At 38.7% G+C, this 19,506-nt stretch overlaps 1 protein-coding gene across 2 annotated transcripts in view; it reads right to left on the bottom strand.

The window, feature by feature from the left end:
- DDR2 (discoidin domain receptor tyrosine kinase 2) overlaps window positions 1-19,506 on the bottom strand; it is a 1,067,915-nt gene that overhangs the window by 592,996 nt on the left and 455,413 nt on the right. The window contains exon 1 of one of the 2 annotated variants that reach the window (XM_044085380.1): window positions 6,929-7,113. The exons of the other annotated variant lie outside the window; for it this stretch is intronic. The gene's annotated coding sequence lies outside the window, so the exon portion shown is untranslated. Of the gene's footprint in view, window positions 1-6,928; window positions 7,114-19,506 lie in introns of those variants that run through there. 2 annotated transcript variants of the gene reach the window in all.

Below are 19,506 nucleotides of genomic sequence, written 5' to 3'. Positions count from 1 at the left end.
GGATGTTTATTAAGTATGTTTATTCACTGTGGGCACATATGTTTTTAATCTCTAGCAAGGACATCTTTGAGTGCTTAAAGATGTCTGAACAGTTTTCTTGGCTCGTTGCAAAGGATGATAACTGAAATTCAGGATCTTAGCTGTTCACTGCATTATGTCTTAACAGACAGATGCATGCTGACAAAGAATAATGGAAGCTCTGTGGCTTTGTGGAAACAAGTACAGCAAACACTGAATCTGGGCTACAAAGAATAGGGTGCTGACAAAGATACTATGAGAGTTTGTATTTATTTATTTTTTCTTTTCAGCCCTATAATTTTATCCATTTATTTTTGAATTGCTTATTACATTTATGTAAACCAAGTAATTTCAGAATGAAGTTACAAAAAGCATTGCTCTTGCCTTCCTAGGACTAATGGCCTTGTTCATAGAAAGGACCAGGTTATGCTTGGTGCAGTTATTTTGCCTTTAAGACCACACATACAAGTGCCTGAGCACCCTAGATGTCACCATAGCACAGCTTTGCTATTCTCATGGCTGGGGCTACCACATATGGGAGGATACAACTGCCAAGCAGTGTCTTTCAGGATCATGAATGCATCTGACTTGGACTATGGCAAGCACTTGCAATTTTTTACGTTACCATATTTTAAGGAGAATGAAGCAAAATCGACATGCCACATAGCTTAATGTACATTAATTCTGCGGCTTGCTGTGAAAGAGCTAAACATGACAGCAGTGGGTGAGCAAGCCTTAGACAGTGGCACGGCTACAGGAAATAGCATAACAGCAACTCCTTCAACACTGCAAATACATCCATGTAGAAATAATTTATTTATTCAATTATTTATTGACATTTGTTTACCAGGGAAGTCCACTGGGCCAAAATAACCTATTTTCAATGGAGGCCTGGGGAGGAAAGCTCCACAATATAACAGTGCATAAAATGTAAAAATAATACACACAATATAAAACAATGAGGATATACAAGCAATATTCACAAAACAGACAGTAATATACAAAAGTTGAAAGTGTGCAAATGCATATGTACAGATTTTTAGTGGTAAGAGTCACAGACTAGTCAAGTGATTAAATTATTGTACTCAAGGGTAATACACTGAAGAAAACAATATCTTAGCAGTATGTTGAAGGTGTTTTGGGGTTATAGGCAACAGAGTGGAGAAAAAGGTGTGGATAGACAGAAGGGTGAAGGTGGGTAGTAGAGCAAATGATAAATTGTTTGTTTTGGCTAGTGAAAAAGAATGTTTGCAGGGGTAAGGGTGTAAATTACAGTAAGGACAAATTTAGAGTATAGGCAGTCAGGTTTTGAATGAATGAGAGTAGATACATGTGCATTGCCATAAGGTAGAGAGGTGATACCACAAAGATTTTTTGAAGGAAGAGATTCTACTTGAGGTTCTGATAGCTAATGGGGGAGAGTTCTAAAGCTTGGCAATAGATAAGGAATAAAGCATTTTGCCAACAGGAAGTTTATGTTTGTCTACTTGCAGAAGAAGTTGATTTTCAGATCTAAGTAATCTATTTGGGTGGTAGTGGGTTAAGATAGAAGAGAGGGCAGGGAAGTCTGAGGGTTTGTAAATGATTTTGTGAGCTGTGATGAGCTGTAGGTAGGTTAGTTGATGTGGAAGTTCTAGCCAGTTAAGTGATTTTAAGGCAATGTAATGATGGGAAGAGTGTTTTGAGTTGGTTGCAAACTTGGCTACCTTGTTGTAACATGATTCAAGCTTAGTTTTTAGGGTGGAGTGGATATTGGTCAGGAGAGGAGCACCATAGAGCAGTGAAGGAATGAGAAAGATTAAGGTGAGAGTTTGCTTAGTAGAGCAGTTAAGGTAGTATTTTTGTTGGTAGAGGGTACCTAGCTTATAGTTTTTTTTTTTATGTTATTGTGGATGTTTAGGTCAAATGCCATGTTTTCATCGAGGATAACTCCTAGCAACTTAATGTGGGCGACAACCTCTATGGTAGACTTGGTTTGGGAATGAATGGTGAAATCTGTTTTGTTGACAGAAAGGTGTTTTCTTGGGGGTGAATAATAACAATTTAGTTTTGTTTGGGTTTTGAGCTAGATGATTATTAGCCATTCAGCTTTCGGTGGTGGTAAAGGCATTCTGGTTCATCTGTAAAAGTTCTGTTGTTGATATAGTAGAGCAAATGATTGTTGAATCGTCTGCGTATTGTACAACAGTTCCATGTTTAAGGTTGGTATGGAAGTCATTTATAAAAATACTGATTTCTCTGAACAAGCACTCCAGTTCCCTACTATTTCTGCTTACCTCTGTGTTTTAATCCCTTTACCACTTTCCTGTTACTCATGACCTGAAAACCAAGTTGCTTTATTCTATCACTTTTCCAGTCCTTGAAATATTTACTGCTTGGCATTTATTCATCTATCTTTCCTTTTTAGTTAGTTAGTTCGTTAGTTAGTTATGCATTCCTTCTTTCTTTCCTTCCTTCCTTCATTGTGGGTAGTCAGAGGTTTTCTCACTCTGTGGCAGTTGGCACAGACAATTAAGGTTATGAGCTGTTAATGAGCTCCTTTCTACAGTCCAAGGTTTGATTTCCTCATCCTCCATTTACCTGCTTTATGACTGAGCAAGTCATTTAACCAGAGAGTGCTCTGTTGGAATTGGAAAATTTGGTTAGGCTTCTCAATTTTCTCCTATATCACATGCCTACTAGTTACCTTTGAACCACTACTTAGGTTCATAGAAAGAAATCAGTTCTGGATAGGATGCCAGTCTATCACAGGAAATGCACAGATGACATGCAAAGGTACAGGCAATTTGAAGGATCAGCAATTCACCTATCGTATGTCTTTGGGATGTTGATGGAAGTCAGATTTCCTGATGAAACTCAACAGGAGAATGTGCAAACTCTTTACAGAAAGTACCCCTTTAAGAGCCAAACTGGAGAATCAAGCTCCATGAGGCATCAGTGCTGACTGGTGTGCTACTATACAAGGGTAGCAGCTTTACTTTATTTGAATAACTAAAATAGGAGTACAGAGTCTACAACATTGTAGTTTAGTTCTGTGTGTATGATGGTTTAGTAAAAAATAGAGGACAATACATTTTGCAGGCAGTTCTGAATATACTTTAGGATACAGACTTGTATAGACAATGCATTTAAACATACAGCAAACCATAAAAGGGGGCAGTGATGTTTATGCTTAAGACGTTACTGCAGCAGATGATTTATTTTGTGTTACTGAGTTGCACTGTCATTGCTATCAGTTTCGTTTAAGCAGTCTGCAAATTATATTGATTATAGAGAAGACATTTGTCTTATGCTTCAACAAGCATTATAAATGCTTTGAAGGTTGTCAGCATTGTGCCGGCTCTGTTGGCAAACAGGGGATAAAGTCCTGATTATGACCCAGGTGACCTAAGCTTGATTACCATCTTCAACATCTGCTGGAACTGGTGTTGGGGAGGAGAGGAATGATACAGCTAATCCAGCTCTCCTCTCATTGGCGGGATGGAAGGGGAGACATGTGCCCGGGCAAATGTACCATGGTAGAAGTTCTTAGTGGACAATAAGGATCACATGGTGGCTGGTGCTGCCTATGGGGGGTAGAGCCTTTTGACTATAAATACATAGAAGCATTTACCTACAGTGCAGTGGCCCATTTCACATGAACTGCTTGAACACTTTCAGCATGTGCACAAAGGTAGGGCTTACAATACAGGAAAAAAAATCATCTGGATTAATGATGGCCCCTGTTGACTGTCTCTTGTCCCCTACTGAAAGTGGGAGCCAGCTGACTAGGTTAGCAGGTGGGGTAAAACAAAATAAAAAAAAAAAACTGCCTTTAATATGTTCTTGTAATGACAACTTATTAGGATCATAGAAAATACAAGGCAACTGGCACTGTGGCCATTTATGCTTTTCCAGTACCTCCCTTAGACCTTACTCTCTTTTTCAAGGAGTAGCCAACCAGTCATACCAGGACTGCATTTGTGGATAACAATCCAGTTGTCTAATTCCATTTTGAATGAAGATAGTATGTCATATTGCTTAATCTGGAGTGGACGTTTGTTCCAAAGAAGGGATAAGTACTGTATGACAAATGTCTTTTCACTGTGTTTTGTTTATTTGCTGGAGCAGGTTTAGATGTCTGGTTCTAGTGTTAGTAGGAATGTTTGATTTGTGAAGATATAAGAGATCTTGGGCTACTAGATCCCTAATGGCATGAAAGACAAGTCACACATCACCTCTAAGTCGTCTGTAGGACACTAAATAATGGGACAGTATTTCCAGCCTCTCCAGATAGCTCTTGTTTTATAAGCCTGTGATCTTTTTCAGAAACTCTGTGGTCTTACCAGTGAGTTTGGTATGCCTACTAAGATACATCCCAAAAGGGGCATCGTGTTTGATAATATGTCTCATCGGTGTGGAATTTATAGCAGTAAGGACTTCCTTGGACCTAAATGAATTACTTTTTGCAATTGGCTGCACCAGGTAAAAAGATTTCATAAACACTGTTACAACATGATCATCAAAGGCAAGGGAATTATCTGTCCACGTTCCAAGGTCTCTTATCACACTTGGATTTTCAAGTGGGGTGCTGTTTATACTATAGGATGGATGAATGGCATCATTTACCAAATGCAATGATGTTGCACTTTTTTTTTTTGGCATCTAGTTTTAACAATCATTTTGAGCACCAGTTGTTGGCATGTGTGAATTCCATTTAGAGCTTCTGCATATCATGCAGATCAGAGGGAGACTTGTTTGCAGTTGTCCACAAGCTTGATTAGCCAGAGATCTCTGTTTGTAATTTAGAGATCTGTAAAGTAGATGATGAATAGTAGGGGATCCAACCAAGGACCCCTGGAAACACCACTGATAATCTTCATATTTACTCCAGGGGCCCCTACAACCCTCACTATATGGGATCTATCCTTCAACCAATTTGTTATCCACCTGTGTACAAATGGGTCAGTTTGGATCTTATTCATCTTGTTAATTATGTTAACATGTGGCATGGTGTCAAAAGAATTAGCTTGGTAAAGGTATGCTGTATGGACAGCATGCCCACTTTTTACAACTTGTTTTACTCTCTCAAAAAAGTTGGCTAATTAAACATGATCTACCCTTAGCAAAGCTGACCTGCTAGGGGTCAAGCCCTAAAAGATTTTGGATATCATGATTAATTAGGCCAGTTCTGATACATTTCATAGCTTTTCAGATGAAGTAAGTCAGGCTAATGGGTCTACAGTTTCCAGAATCAGTAGCGGTTCCACCCTTATGAAGTGGCTTCACGGCAGCTGTGCATCAGACATCGAGGACAACACCAGTGGCTGCTCTCAGGTTGAATGGGAGCAGGTTCACCACATTGTGTTTTGTACTGCTTATAAGACAACCAATGTATTATCAGGCCCCATGGATGATGCATTGTTTGTTTTGGAAATTACCTTTAGCAAGTGTTCTTTGGTTCTGATGACAGGTTTGATATGCTGTGGAATATGTGAGCATAGTTGTTTCCTGGGTGAAATTTGCACTGAATTTGTTAGCTAGTATGTTGGCTATCTCTACTGGATTTGAGTAGGTAATACCATTCTGGACATGCTCTAAGCAATGTTAGATGCTATTCCTTAGTTTCCTAATGTAAATACAGATAGTTTGCAATTGTTTTTAGTTTCTAATGCTAGTACTGTATAAGTTTGTGGAATGTCTTCATATTTCCTTCAATAGGTTTTTATGCTAACCTTGATCTTATTTTTTTTTCTATCTCGTTTAGTTTTTTTTTTATTTCTTTTATTGCACATTTATTAATGTGGACCACCAGGCTGGCTTTCTGTTAAACCTCCCATTTTGTTTGGCTTTGGTAGGGACTTCCAGGTCAATGTATTTATCTGGGTGAACCTGAAGAGAAAAAATGTTTATTATATGCTCCTATAACATTTGTTTTAAGATATGGAAGCGAGAAAATACAGTTGAGAAAGGCTAAGATATCAGGTGGCAGGGAAGCAGGTCAGTGCATGTTACCTGTCTGAAGTGTATAGAATTTAAATTTTCATGTAAGGTATTCAGGAAGAAATATCCCAAATGTAGAACTGGTTTCGCTGAAAAAGACAGAGTCAAGTATTACGTGCATTTATTATTGGATACTCAGTCTTGTTTTCACATTTAGCATTGTTTTCTAACTAATTTTTAGTATACTGACCTCTTTTTTTACCTTTCACTGAGTTTCTTCCACTATTTTTTTCTGTCTGAATTTTCTGATTTTACTACCTCATTTATTCAGCTCTACTTTATTACTGTCACCCACTTCACTTTAACTTACCTCATTTGCATTAGTCTTTCTTTAGGAACCTTCTTAGCACTTTTGTTTGTACTTAAATGAAAACAGATTGTGGCACAGCAAGCCAATATTCCATTTCAGAAAGAAATTATTTTTTAGCATTTGTCACATTTCTTTATAATGGCAATGCTGCTTACTTACTTCTGGTGTTATTTATAGAGTCTGGAAGTTGGTCTTATTTTATGTGTTATATTTCAGGCAGAGTATGACACTAAAATTAAAATTCTATGATTTCTAAAAAAGTAATAATATTTTTTGGCATATAAAACTGTGAATAACACACTAATTATTTAGCAAAGAAATAAGAAAAAAAAAAAAAATAAAAAACAGAAAACTGACTCAGCATTCTATGACTTCATTTCATAGCAAGATGACACAAAACTTCACGAACAAAATATAAGTTACCAACTTTTATTGCTTTTAGGCTGCTCCAGTAATTAAGAACAGTTCCAGTTTGTTAAACTGCATACAGATTTCATAGCCTCAAGAAACTACTAATGGTGAAAAACAGTACAGTATGATTGTGCTTTTAGAAACAAATCACAAACCCTGCTCTTTTTCCTTTCTGTAAACGTGCTAGATTGAATGTACAAAACCTACCTTCAGAAATCGAAGGCTGAAAACTCCTAGAAGATATAAATAAACAAACCCCATGCTTCTTTTTTTTTCCTCCAAAGCAAGCAAATCCTTGTGTGCAAAGCCCAAAGCTGATCTCTCCTTCTCTTCAAGTAAAAGTTCACATTGGAGTACCAGCCCTTTTGGAAATAATGCAACCACTGTGTGCAGCCGGCAAGTGGGAAGGGGCCTCTAACATCGTGAGCCATAAATGTCGTCCATCCCACATCCAGAAAGAAGAAAAAGAAATCTTTAACACTCTGATTGCTACTGCTTCAGAAAAATGAAGTTGCTGGGACAGCATTTATTTAGTCCTGTCCACGTGCTACTGCTTCATAAAAATGAAGTTGCTGGGACAGCATTTATTTAGTCCTGTCTATGTTTATACCTTTTCTAACTGCTGTGTGGCTTCAGCTACTGTCATAACAATTTTCAATTTCATTTTTCTGACATGTTGCAATAAAATGTATATTCTCTGCCACATCCACTCATATATAATGCATTTTATGTTTTACACTCTTTAAGAACTCAAATGTTCTGCCGATCCAGATCTGGAATGAAGAGAGTTTATAAAACACCTTTTAGGATTTACTAATTTTGATTCGGTTTCAGTTGATGACATGCCACACACTTCTCAACTGCTTATATCATGAATGTAGCACTTATGTATGCATATTCAACAGCTTATATCATGGATGTAGCACTTATGTATGCATACTGAGGACTTCTGTTTTAACTTGTATATTGCACAGGGGGCAAGCACCTCTACAGACAAGAGGTTAATTGCATTTTTTAACACTAGAGTGACCAAACAATTACCCTCCCCCTTGTTTATGCAAAACTATTCCCTTTCCCCTTTAGTGTTTCCATATGGTCTCTATTTAGCATCATTCATACTATGGAACAAATAATAAACCGCCTCACCCACACATGGAAGAATTGCTTAAGCAACTGAACTTTTCAAACCCAGCTGGCCATACATGACGCTGGATGCCAATGTTGCTGATAGAAAATATTACCTAGTGAATAACTACAAAGGAACACATGGACAGGGCCAGGTCTCACCTGGCATTATAATCCCTGTGTGTGCCATGCCTTTTTGTCTGCCCTCCTCAACTGATGCTTTTCATGCCAAACTTGTTAAAAGAAAATATTGTATCACAATGCATTCTCCACCAACCTTTGCTCATACTTCAGACAAGTATGTTTATAGTTCCAGAGGTGATGAGGCAACAAAGTGTGTTATTCATATTATATAGAGGAGGTCTCCATGTCCATCAGGAGTACAAACCACTTAATTTCTGTGCTATGGAAACTACCACTAACAACACATATGCAGTGAAGCATATGAGAGGAAGTTTGTGAGTCCCTGTAAATTTAATAACAATAGTGAATGATTGCTAGGTGCATGCTTACTAGACTGTTATTAGCTTATAAATCAAAAAGTGACAGTTGCCAGATATTACTAAGAGTGAAACTACAGATAGCAAGCAGTACAGCATAATGACCACTCTTCCACCCTCTCATCAGAGAGGGTGGAAGAGTGAAACTACAGATAGCAAGCAGTACAGCATAATGACCACTCTTCCACCCTCTCTGATGAGACTACATAAGCCCTCTCGTCCCTTAACAGGGTTGGATGGTTGGATAAAGTCCAGAATAGAGCTGCTGCAGGCCACTGTTAACACAGTTGTCTATCATTTATTATAGTCACAAGCAACTCATCTCTGTTGTTGTGTGAGTACTTATGGCAAACTTTATACTGCTCTGGTCACTGTCTTTGGCCAGGCCACCTGATAGTACCAATTTTATTTTCACTGCAGTGCCAAAACAGGTTGCAGATTTCTCTTTGTTCAAAAGTATTGCCATTTCTTCATATTGTGATCCATTCTTTGATCTAAAACTTTACAACCAAGTAAGTGAAAAAAGAAACATTTTCAATGTGATATGTTTCTTCAGCTTTCAAAAATTAGTCCAGCAGGTGTGCAGGAGAAAGAGTATACTAATTCATAGTGTATCACCAGTACAGGCTTATACCAGGGGTCCATTGGATGAATCACTTACATGAATACTTCAAAGCAAAATGGGCTGAGTGAATCAGTAAAGAAAATAATTCATCCAAGGAGCCAGATGGTTCTCAGAAGGTGACTACAGAAAAGATTAAATGAAACAGCTTGCTTCTTAGGTGTCAGATGGACTGTTTGATTTTGATGGTGGGAAAGGTGCCATGACCAGGGGCTGGAATAAATGAAATAGAGGGCACAGGAACTTATTTTGTGCAAAAAAAAAAAAAAAAAATAGAAATGAAGCTTAAAATTTAATCACGGTGTTGGTTTAAACAGTCATCTTGCTGCTTTCATGTTCAGAGGAACCGTCTTATTATGAATGACCTACATCTGTTCACTAGCAACCTGTGTAAGTAATACATTTTTGGTAACAAATCAAAGAGACCATCACAAAAAAAGCTGATTCACTACTACAAAGGAAAGGGCGTCCCACTGCAAGAACTAGCTTTTGTTCTGAAGAAGACCGAACACATCAGTCTGTTGGATCATAATGACTGACACATGCAAATCCATGTGTTACATTTGAAAATAACAAACAAGTAAGGCCATCGGGACAAAAATCTGAACTGGCTCACTATCAGTATGTATACTTTTGTTTATACAGTAATGTTTGTGGATAGCCTTAGAAATTTAAGAATGCACCATCATCTTAGTCATATAATTAACTTTTATTCAGAATAACATGGCAGCTCAACAGAAATGATGCTAACAGTTCAGGCATCTTGCATCAACTGACTCTAGCTTATAAATGCAGTGCATTGTGGGAAATACACAGTATTAAAATAGCATTACTATATATAACTGCCCTAAAATGGCAACAGCTATATTACATATTCACTATATATACAAATATTTCAGCAGCTTTATCCTTCCCTTAGCAGAAAAATCCCTTTTTCGAAATTACAAAGTACAATAGTACACAGACTGATGAGGCATGAATTCATCTCCCTGGACTGATATTTCACAAAACATTTGGAAATGCATTTTCATGGATTACTAAAGCCACCATTAGGGAAACTAGTGCCATTCTTCTCCAGAAATGGCTCTAGGCAATCCATTCAAGGAGAGGGCCTATAACATCTGGGAATGGTTTCTAATGGAGATAGCCTCTAGATGTACTGAAAATGAAGTCATCACAAGTGTCTACAGCCATTCAGATTCAGTAAGGGAAGTATGGAGTCCTACTTGTAAGAAATTAGTCACATTTAAATGTAGGGACCTGAGTGGAATCAGCACTAAAATGACTGACCTTGAGACGGTCACTGCACAAATGAAGCTCTCACTTTTGTTTTGTCTGTCTGGAGGAGATCTATCTATTCCTTAACTATTAATTATATACCCAATGAATGAATGAATGCCTGAAAGAATATACAATGTCTTTGTAGTCATTGATCCAGTTTCCATCTATCACCATACCTTACAGCTCATCAACAACTCTTAAAAGCAGCACTTCCATTGGAAAGCACACAGGGAGGCTTAAAGTGAAATTGTTTCATCAGCCAGAGGGCTTTTTAAGGAATTAGCTGTTTGATGTTAATATGCAATTGAGAGATAGTTTTTCTGTGCTTTTGCATTAAAAAATTCCAGGATCATCCATCTTGTGGCAGAAGATGTTTACCTGGTCGCTCTGAGTTGGGAAGCATTTCAGGGAGCTCAAAGTGCAGTCGTTTATTGGCCAGAGGGCACAAGAACTAGTTTCCAGCATTTTTCAGTCTGCTATAAATTAAGCGCATTTGTGCGGTAATGCTCACTGGCAGAGGCAGTTAGCAGTACCCTGTATAGTAGCAAACAGTTTGCAAAATGTACCTGTAAAGCTAGTATTTAGGACTTTAACCTGTTACACAAAAAGGCTTAGGATGAAGCTAAGCTTAGGGCAGCTAGTTAGAATGTTGAACAGCATTAATACCAGATCATGGTACTATCTGACATCTAGCCTTAACCCTAGCTACCACTCAGGTGACCCATGAAAAACAATGTGCCTAAACCATAACAGTCCAACCCTAATATAGCTCCTAATAACATGGATGTGCAATTTCCAAATGTCTCTGTGGCCAAGTTGGTAGATATGGGCATCCTGGGACAATGTAGCAATCATCTAATTTACTCAGACAATCTTTTAATCCTTAAAGAAATTAGCACAGTATACAAGATATGTACACGCATAACTTACTTGGAGACAAAAACTTCGCTTACAAACAAGGTTGTCAAGAATGCACAAACTATATCAATCAAACATACCACTAACAAAACATATAGACCTTCTTAAGTTGAGGCACTGAAATCTTCCGAAACCTCAAATTCCTCCTAAATCATCAAATGGAAACAACTATCCTCAGCAATCACTAAAGCACACACCAAAAGCAAAACCTAACACCAAACATAAGCCTACACCTAACGATCCTGCAAGAACAAAGCCCATAAGATTAGCAAACACTTTACCTAGTACTCTTGTCATAGAGCATTCTATTGTATGACACACAGATGCCCTTCTCACCAGGCTGGACAAGGAAAAGATAATGGTTAGTTGCCTTTCTGGGGCTAAGATCCACAATATCATGCATGCACTCAAGTCACTGCATCACAGGTACCAATAAGATTCTGTCATAGTCCACGTGGGTGTAAATGACCTGAGGTGTATATCAATGGACTATATGAAAAGAGGCATTGCAGATCTCTCTGAATATGTGTCACAGACAGGTACATGACTTGTAGTGAGCAGCATTCTACCTTCAACAAGGATGATGCCACAGTCTGAGCAGAAAATGACTGATTTTTAATAATTGACTTAGCTTCTGGTGTCACTCCAGAGGGATCCAATATCTATCAGCATGAGAGGACATGGTTAACAGACCATATTGCTTTACTAAGGGTGGTCTGCATCTGTCTCCCCAGGCTTTTGGATATTCGCTAAAACTTTATCCACCCCTTAGAGCCTTTTTAAGCAATGTCAAAATCACAAAACTACCAACACAGCAAAAAAAAAAAAAAAAAAAAAAACAACTCAAAGCAACCTTAAGGTGTTTCAACTCAATGCTAGGAGCCCAAAAAAGAAACTCAACAATCTACAAGCTCTCCTCACTCTGAAGAATGTGAACATCTGTGTTGTTATTGAGACTTGGTTTAAAGCTGCAGGAAGTACTCAGGTAATGCAAGGCTACAGTACCATCCACACATTTAGGTCAACAGCAGCACAGATGAGGCTAAAGGTGGAGGTGTCTTGATCTACATTAGCAAGATGATGTCCTGGAGGTCATTCACATCCAAGTCTCCACAGACAAGGTTTCTTACCATGTCCAGCTACAGGTCACCCTCTGAGCATTGCACCCTCCCCCGTGTCATGTCCTCATTAGTTAGGTCAAACTACAAAGGCCAAGGACAACCACAAAGTATTCTTTAGCTATGTCTGCAACCTCAAAGGCAATACACAATTATGTGCAGAGCTTATTGTAAATGGAGCTACCTGTACTGAGCCAGAAGATAAAGCAAACCTACTGGATGAAAAATTCAGCTCCAACTTTACCCCTCTCTCCCCCATCGACCTTCCCTCTGGAAATATCATCAAATGTAACTCCCCCTATTATCACTAGAGAACAGGTCCTTAATACTCTCTCTAAGACTAAGAACGCTGCATCAATGGGCCCAGACAATATTCCAGGATGCCTACTAAACAGCACGAAACATGACCTATCAGGACCTCTAGAATCACTATTTAACTGTAGCTTCCAAACAGGTTTCATGCCTCATGAATGGAGAAAGGCAACAGTCATCCCTCTGCACAAAAGTGAGCCATCTACAGACCCTGGAAACCACAGACCCATAAGTCTCACTGGTCTTATATGTAAAGCCATGGAAAGAATTATCATGGAGATGATCAACAGAGATATAGTAAACCTCCAGACACTGGACCCAACCCAGTTTGGTTTTGTCAAGGGCAGATCATGTCTACTAAACCTGATGGACTTCTTTGAGAAGGTCACCAAAGCAATGGATGAGGGCAAAATTGTTCACACTGTCTACCTTGACCTGGTCAAGGCATTTGACACAATATCCCACTTAGGCATTGTTGACAAACTGAAGATGTTAGGTACAAACACGTATGTCGCCTGGTGGATAGCCAACTGGCTCACAAACAGGACCCAGGAAGTTAGAATTGGGGAGTCCACCTCTACAAAGAGGCCAGTCACAAGTGGAGTCCCTCAGGGATCAGTCCTTGGACTGCTGCTTTTTGGAATTTACTTCTCAGAAGTCAAGGCTGATGTCAGTGGTCTTTGGCTGACTAAATTTTCAGATGATTGCAAATTAGGAGCAGACACTGAATCTCATGCTGACACAAATGTTCTCCAGGAGGGGCTGACACAGAAAAACAACTGGTGTCAGAGCCATGGACAAAAACTAAATGACAAGAAATGTCTAATAATATCCTTTGGGAAGTCATCCATCCCTGGTAACTATCATATTGACAACACACCCCTTAGAGCTGACTCACTAGTCAGGGACTTAGGGACACACATAGATAGCAATCTAGCCTTTGACCGTCATTTTTATTTTATTTTATTTTATTTATTTTACATTTGTTTACAGGGTAGTGTCTGACTGGGCTAATAGCCCATTTTCAGTGGAGACTCGGGGAGTAAAGCTCCACAAAACAGATTACAAATAACAAATGGCAAGTAGCAAATATAGAGTACATAGATGATAATAAAAATTATTACAGGAGAGAAAAGCTCCACAAAACAACTACAAATAACAAATAGCAAGTAGCAAATATAGAGTACATAGATAATAATAAAAATTATTACGGGGAGAAAAGCTCCACAAAACATTTAGAAATAACAAATAGTAACAAATATAGAGCACATAAATGATAATAAAAATGATTACAGTACATTATAAACATTATGAAAAAGAAAAAAATAGGAAGAGAAAAATACTACATTATAGTAATAAAAATTGAAACGTATACCGTAGAACTCATTATTAAATAGGTGAAAATTGAGACAGAAACAGTGAGCACTGTGAAAAGAAGAGCTTTAAGCATATGTAGAGTTTAAGAGAAATGTAGATAAGAGAAATAAGTAGTACTGAAAGTAATATCAAATCAGAAAAAAAAAATGTTGGGAGGAGATGAACTATAGCATTTAAGAAAAAACAGAAATACAACCAGCTGTAAAGAGAAAATAGATGGGTGTTGTTGAGGACATAGCAGGAGAGAGAAGTTAACCAAGGGCATTACAGTGACAGAGCCACTTGTTTTTTAGATATTCTTTTGTTTTAAAAGAAGAACAGCAGGTAGTGCTTTGTAAGCTTAAGGGTAGGTTATTCCAGGACTTCACTATTTTGTTTGAGTAGAGGGAGTCACAGTGGTTGTTTTGTGATTGTGTTGTTTTGAGCAGAGGTCTATCGGAAGATCTAAGGGATCTGCTGTTTACTTGTAGTTGGACTAGGTTAGCTATTGCGGGGCAGCTATCTGGGTAGTATATGATTTTATGGGTGAGGGTAAGTTGGTTTAGTCTTAACAGGTTTGGGAGTTCTAACCAGTTGAGTTGAAGAAGAGCAGAACAATGGTAGGCTTTATGGGGTAGATTGGTGGCAAACTTAGCAATTTTGTTATAGCAAGTTTCTAAATTGTGAAGATAAGTCTTGCATAAGTTGGTGAAGATGTGTGAGCAATACAGAAGTGTAGAGAGAAGCTGAGATTTAGCTGTGGCTAGCCTGGCTTGGGGTGTTAGGTAACGTTTGGCTCTGTAGAGTGCTCCGAGTTTTGCGTAGACTTTTTTTTATGGTAAATGAAATATGAGTATTGAAACTGAGATGGTCATCTATTGTAATGCCTAGGAGGTTGGCCTGGTTTGTGGAATCAATTTTTGTACCATTTGCAGAATGAAAAGAAAGGGACAGGGAGCTCTGCTTGGTAGTTCTGTTGGTAAAAATTATTAGTTTGGTCTTATATGGATTTAGGATGAGTTGGTGGTTTGATAGGAAAATTTCAGTTTCCAGGAATGCTTTTTGCATCTTTCCCTGTAGTTGTTGTGGGGAGGTGGCTGAGAGATGAGAGAAGTATCATCTGCGTATTGTATGATTGAGGCAAGTTGTGTTGCTGTATTAAGGTTGTTAGCTAATATGATAAATAGCAGGGGGTCAAGTATAGAACCTTGGGGTACATCTGTTGATACTGGGAGTAGTGGGGAGAGGTTGTTATCCTATTTTGTAGCTTGTTGGTGGTTTGATATATAACTGTGAAACCATGTCAGGGATTCTGGACTGAGATTTAGGGCAGCAAGTTTGTCGAGTGGAAGTTGCCGGGAAATGGTGTCAAAAGCTTTTGACATGTTTAGGAAAATTGCAAAGACTAGTTGTCCTTTGTTCATAAGGTGATATATACTGCTAGTGAAGGATAACAGGGCTGTGTTTGTGCTGTACTGGGGTCTAAAACCCCAATTATCTGTCTACAGTGGTGAGGAAATCATTCTATATTGTACAACTTATAAACAAAGTTATGGCATCTAAGTTTAAGGAATTCATAGTTCCACTGTATTTGGCATTCATCAGACCTGTCATTGAGTACAATGCCCCCTTTGGTATGTACCTAACCAGGCATATCCAACAATTAGAATGTCCTCAGAGGTTCCTCAGTAAAAGAATACAGGGCGTAAGTAAAATGTCCTATGCAGACCGCCTCAAGAACTTATCCCTGTATTCTGTCTCCTACAGTCTTTTGAGGGGAGATCTATGCCTGGCATACAGGGCATTGTCAGACCCCACTCCACATATCCACAAAACAAACAGCACCAGAATTACTCACTCTAAAGACTTAAACCTTGCCTGTGATATAAATAGGTCCTGCTGGAGAGATAGGTATGTATCTCAGAGATTACCGCGTCTGTGGAACAGGCTCCTCATCCATGTGAGTTCCTCCCTAACCCAATTCAAGTGCAACTTGGACAATTGGATGGGAAAACAAAAATTCATCCCTGGTTTGGCACCTATGTCTCTAATTGACACAGGTAACCTGTAAATGGTTCATCTCCCAAAGCCCTGCTTGCACTTACCAAGGGTATCATAACTTGTCAGAGATTTGGGATACATGGCTAGGCTTAAAAAGGCCCTTGTGGTTGTTAGCCTAGCAAACACCTATGAACCTAAGTTGTTTTTGCTGAAATAAAAATTAACCCAGAAAACCCAACTAAGCCTGTACCACTTAGAAGCTATTCTAAAGCAGATTATATCCTGTTAAACAATGGTTTGTCAAAATTCACGGCTCCTCCAAATCATGAGATCACAGCTGACTGTACAGAAACCCTGTACAACATGTAAATGGCTGCATTGAGGTTGCTGTACCTACAAGAGCTGTCCCCAAATCTAACACCAAAATCAAATTCTACTGGTAGAATCCTTACCTTAACATGGTATAGAACAAAAAAAAAAGTCATGACCAAAATCAGAAAGAGCAACTCTCACACAGACAAGAACTTTCTGATTTAACTAAATAAAAAACTAAGAAGTCAAATAAAGTCCAACAAGGCCAATTATGAGGTCAAGGTAGCCTCACAGGTTAAGGGCAATCATAAGGCCTTCTTCAGCTATGTCAGTAACCTTAATGGTAACACTCAACAGTGTGCAGAACTGGTCGTAAATGGCACAACCTTCACTGACCAGGGTGACATAGAGAATCTACTAGCTGATAAATTTAGCTCTAATGTCACCCCCACTCCCCCCCAATACCCACTTTGAAATCTCTTTTAGCATATTCTCCTCAACTATTAACAGGGAGCATGTCCTGGTGGTGCTAAAGCAGAAAAACACTACTTCAGTGGACCTTGATAATATCCCTGTTTGTCTCCTAAATAGCATAAAACATGACCTAGCAGGACGTGAGACACTCTTCAACTACAGCCTCAAAACAGGTTACATGCCAGGTGAATGGAGCACTACAATGGTTATCCGTCTTTATAAGGGTGGACCATCAACTCACTCCAGGAGCTACAGACCTATCAGTCTGAAAAGTCTAATATGCAAGGCCATGGAAAGAATTATCATGGAATGATCAACAAAGAAATTGGCAATCTACTGACACTAAATCCATCCCAGTTTGTCTTTTTTAGGGGAAGATCTCACCTACTCAACCTGGTAGTTTTTTTTGACAGAGTCACCAAGGGAGAGGAGAAAATGGTGTATACCACCTAGTTTGACCTGACCAAAGCATTGAATACAATACCCCACTCGGGTGTTAGGTATAAATTCCAGCTAAAGTCACTGGATTGCTGGCTGGCTCACAGATAGAACCCAAGAAGTCAGGATTGTTGAGACAAACTCCACCAGAAGACCAGTCATCAGCACAGTACCCAAGGGCTCCATGTTGGACCTGCTACTGTTTGACTACTATGTCTCGGAAGTCAAGGCTAATGTCAAAGGCCTCTAGCTTACCAAGCTCATAGATGACTATAAATTGTGAACTATTATAGATTCCCCCCATGACACTGGCATCAAATAAGAGGGTCTAACACAAACAAATGACTGGTGCCAAAGCCACGGATAAAAACTCAATGTGAAGAAATGTATTATCATGCCCTTTGGGAAATCACCCACTCTAGCTAATTACTCCATCATAAAAACCCCTTAAGGGTCGACCCTGTAATTAAGGATCTGGAAACATATGTAGGCAGTAACCTGGCCTTTGACCAGCACGTTAGCCAAGATAGTAAGAACATTATTCTGTGTTTCCGAACTCATAAGCAAGGGTATGGCATCCAGATCCAGGGAAGTTAAAGTACCACTCTACTCAGCCCATCATTGAGTACAATGCTCTCGTTGGCATGTACCTAACCACGCCCTTACAACATTTGGAACACCCTCAAAGGTCCCCACCAGGAGAATGCAGGGTATGAATAGTCTGTCCTACATAGATAGCTTTAATCCCCTATCTCTGTACTCAGTCTCCTAGAGGTTATTTAGAGGCGATCTATGCTGGACATATAAGGTGTCCTCAGAGCCTGCTCTGATGGATCTCTTGCACATCTGCAAAATAAACAGCTCCAGAAACACTATATCCAAGAACCTGACCCAATATGTGTTTCAAAGGATCCCTGGACTGTGAAATAAGCTCCCCATCCATGTGAACCATAGTTCATCCCTGACCCTGTTCAAATAAAACGTTGATAAATGGATGTGAAATCACAGATTCACCCCTGGTCTGGCCCTGGTGTCTCTGATAGACACTCTAACTAGTTACTCCATTGATAGACAGAGTATGACAGTAAGTAAATTAATCCCAAACTAACATACCCCCATGTAACTTTTAGCTACCTCTTTACTAATATACCCCGCCATACAGGCATCCAAGAAACCTGAGGACAAAACTGGGTTGGGTTGCACAGCTGGGCTTATAAAGACCCTTGTGGTCATTAGCCTAGTATAAACCTGTGATTCATCATTGCTAAATGACAATATGCCTCACATTTTTCTGAGAATATCTCCTTGGCCAATCTGCAGAGTTTATACCAAGTCACTCTTCTGAATCTGCCGGATGTTCATAAAGCCCTAAAATCTTTCAATAAGACTTTGTTAAAGGCACAGGAAAAGATTTTCATATTGATAACATAGACAGACTCGACTGATGGAAATGACTTCTCAATAATCTGAACAGACTACTTCTCCAGTGTGAAAAGCATAGAGGTGCAGTGATTAGCAGTCTCAGATTTTACTTTCATAGTCCTGGGTTAAGTTCTAGACTCCTGGTGGCATCTAGAAGTATCTCACATGTTGTCTCCCAATTGCAAAAGTTTTTTTCCTGATTCCTCAGTTTTTTTCTACCTTCCAAAGTTGCCCTGCATTAGTTGATTGGCTAATGTAAAAGAAACTGGTAACTAGAAATAAAGTCCACGAACTGCGAACTTAGTATTGACTGTGATTTTAATTACAAGTAAACTGATACCGACACAAGTAAAAAATCAAATAAAGTCAAATAAAACCAAACGCTTTCACCCAGGCTCTCCCAGGCTTTATCAAGACAAGTTATTAAGTATTTGAATGGGTCTTTTTATACAAAACCTTGCCAAACAATAATGTAATCAATCATTCAATCAATCAATTAAAAACATTATTACCTCTTTCATTGCAGGTTTTGCCCTTTTTAAATAGATGTTACACACATTTCATAAAAAACATTTGATAAAAAGCATAATTTAAAAACGGAGGCTATGTCAGCTGTATTAATATGCTTGTTCATACTGCAAGTTAATGCCATACAATGGACCATAAAATATTTGTGCATATTATAATTTCTCATTCCTATTGTAGTTACAGCAACCCAGCAGATTTTTACTGTAATTCAAAAAATTAGAATTATTTGTCCTGCACTACCACTATTGTTATGTAAAAACTAAAAACTAAGCAACTTTAAAGTTTTTATAAGACTTTAAATGGGCTGGAATTTATAAAGTGTGTAACTGCTGTAACTATTATAACTTTGCCCTTCTAAGTTTAAGTATACTACTTACA

This window comes from Protopterus annectens, chromosome 10.part0 (assembly GCF_019279795.1).
Source record: "Protopterus annectens isolate FY-2018-M chromosome 10.part0, PAN1.0, whole genome shotgun sequence".
Lineage (NCBI taxonomy): Eukaryota > Metazoa > Chordata > Ceratodontiformes > Protopteridae > Protopterus > Protopterus annectens.
Note: the sequence above shows the minus strand (reverse complement) of the source record. Positions and strands in the feature narration are given on the sequence as shown.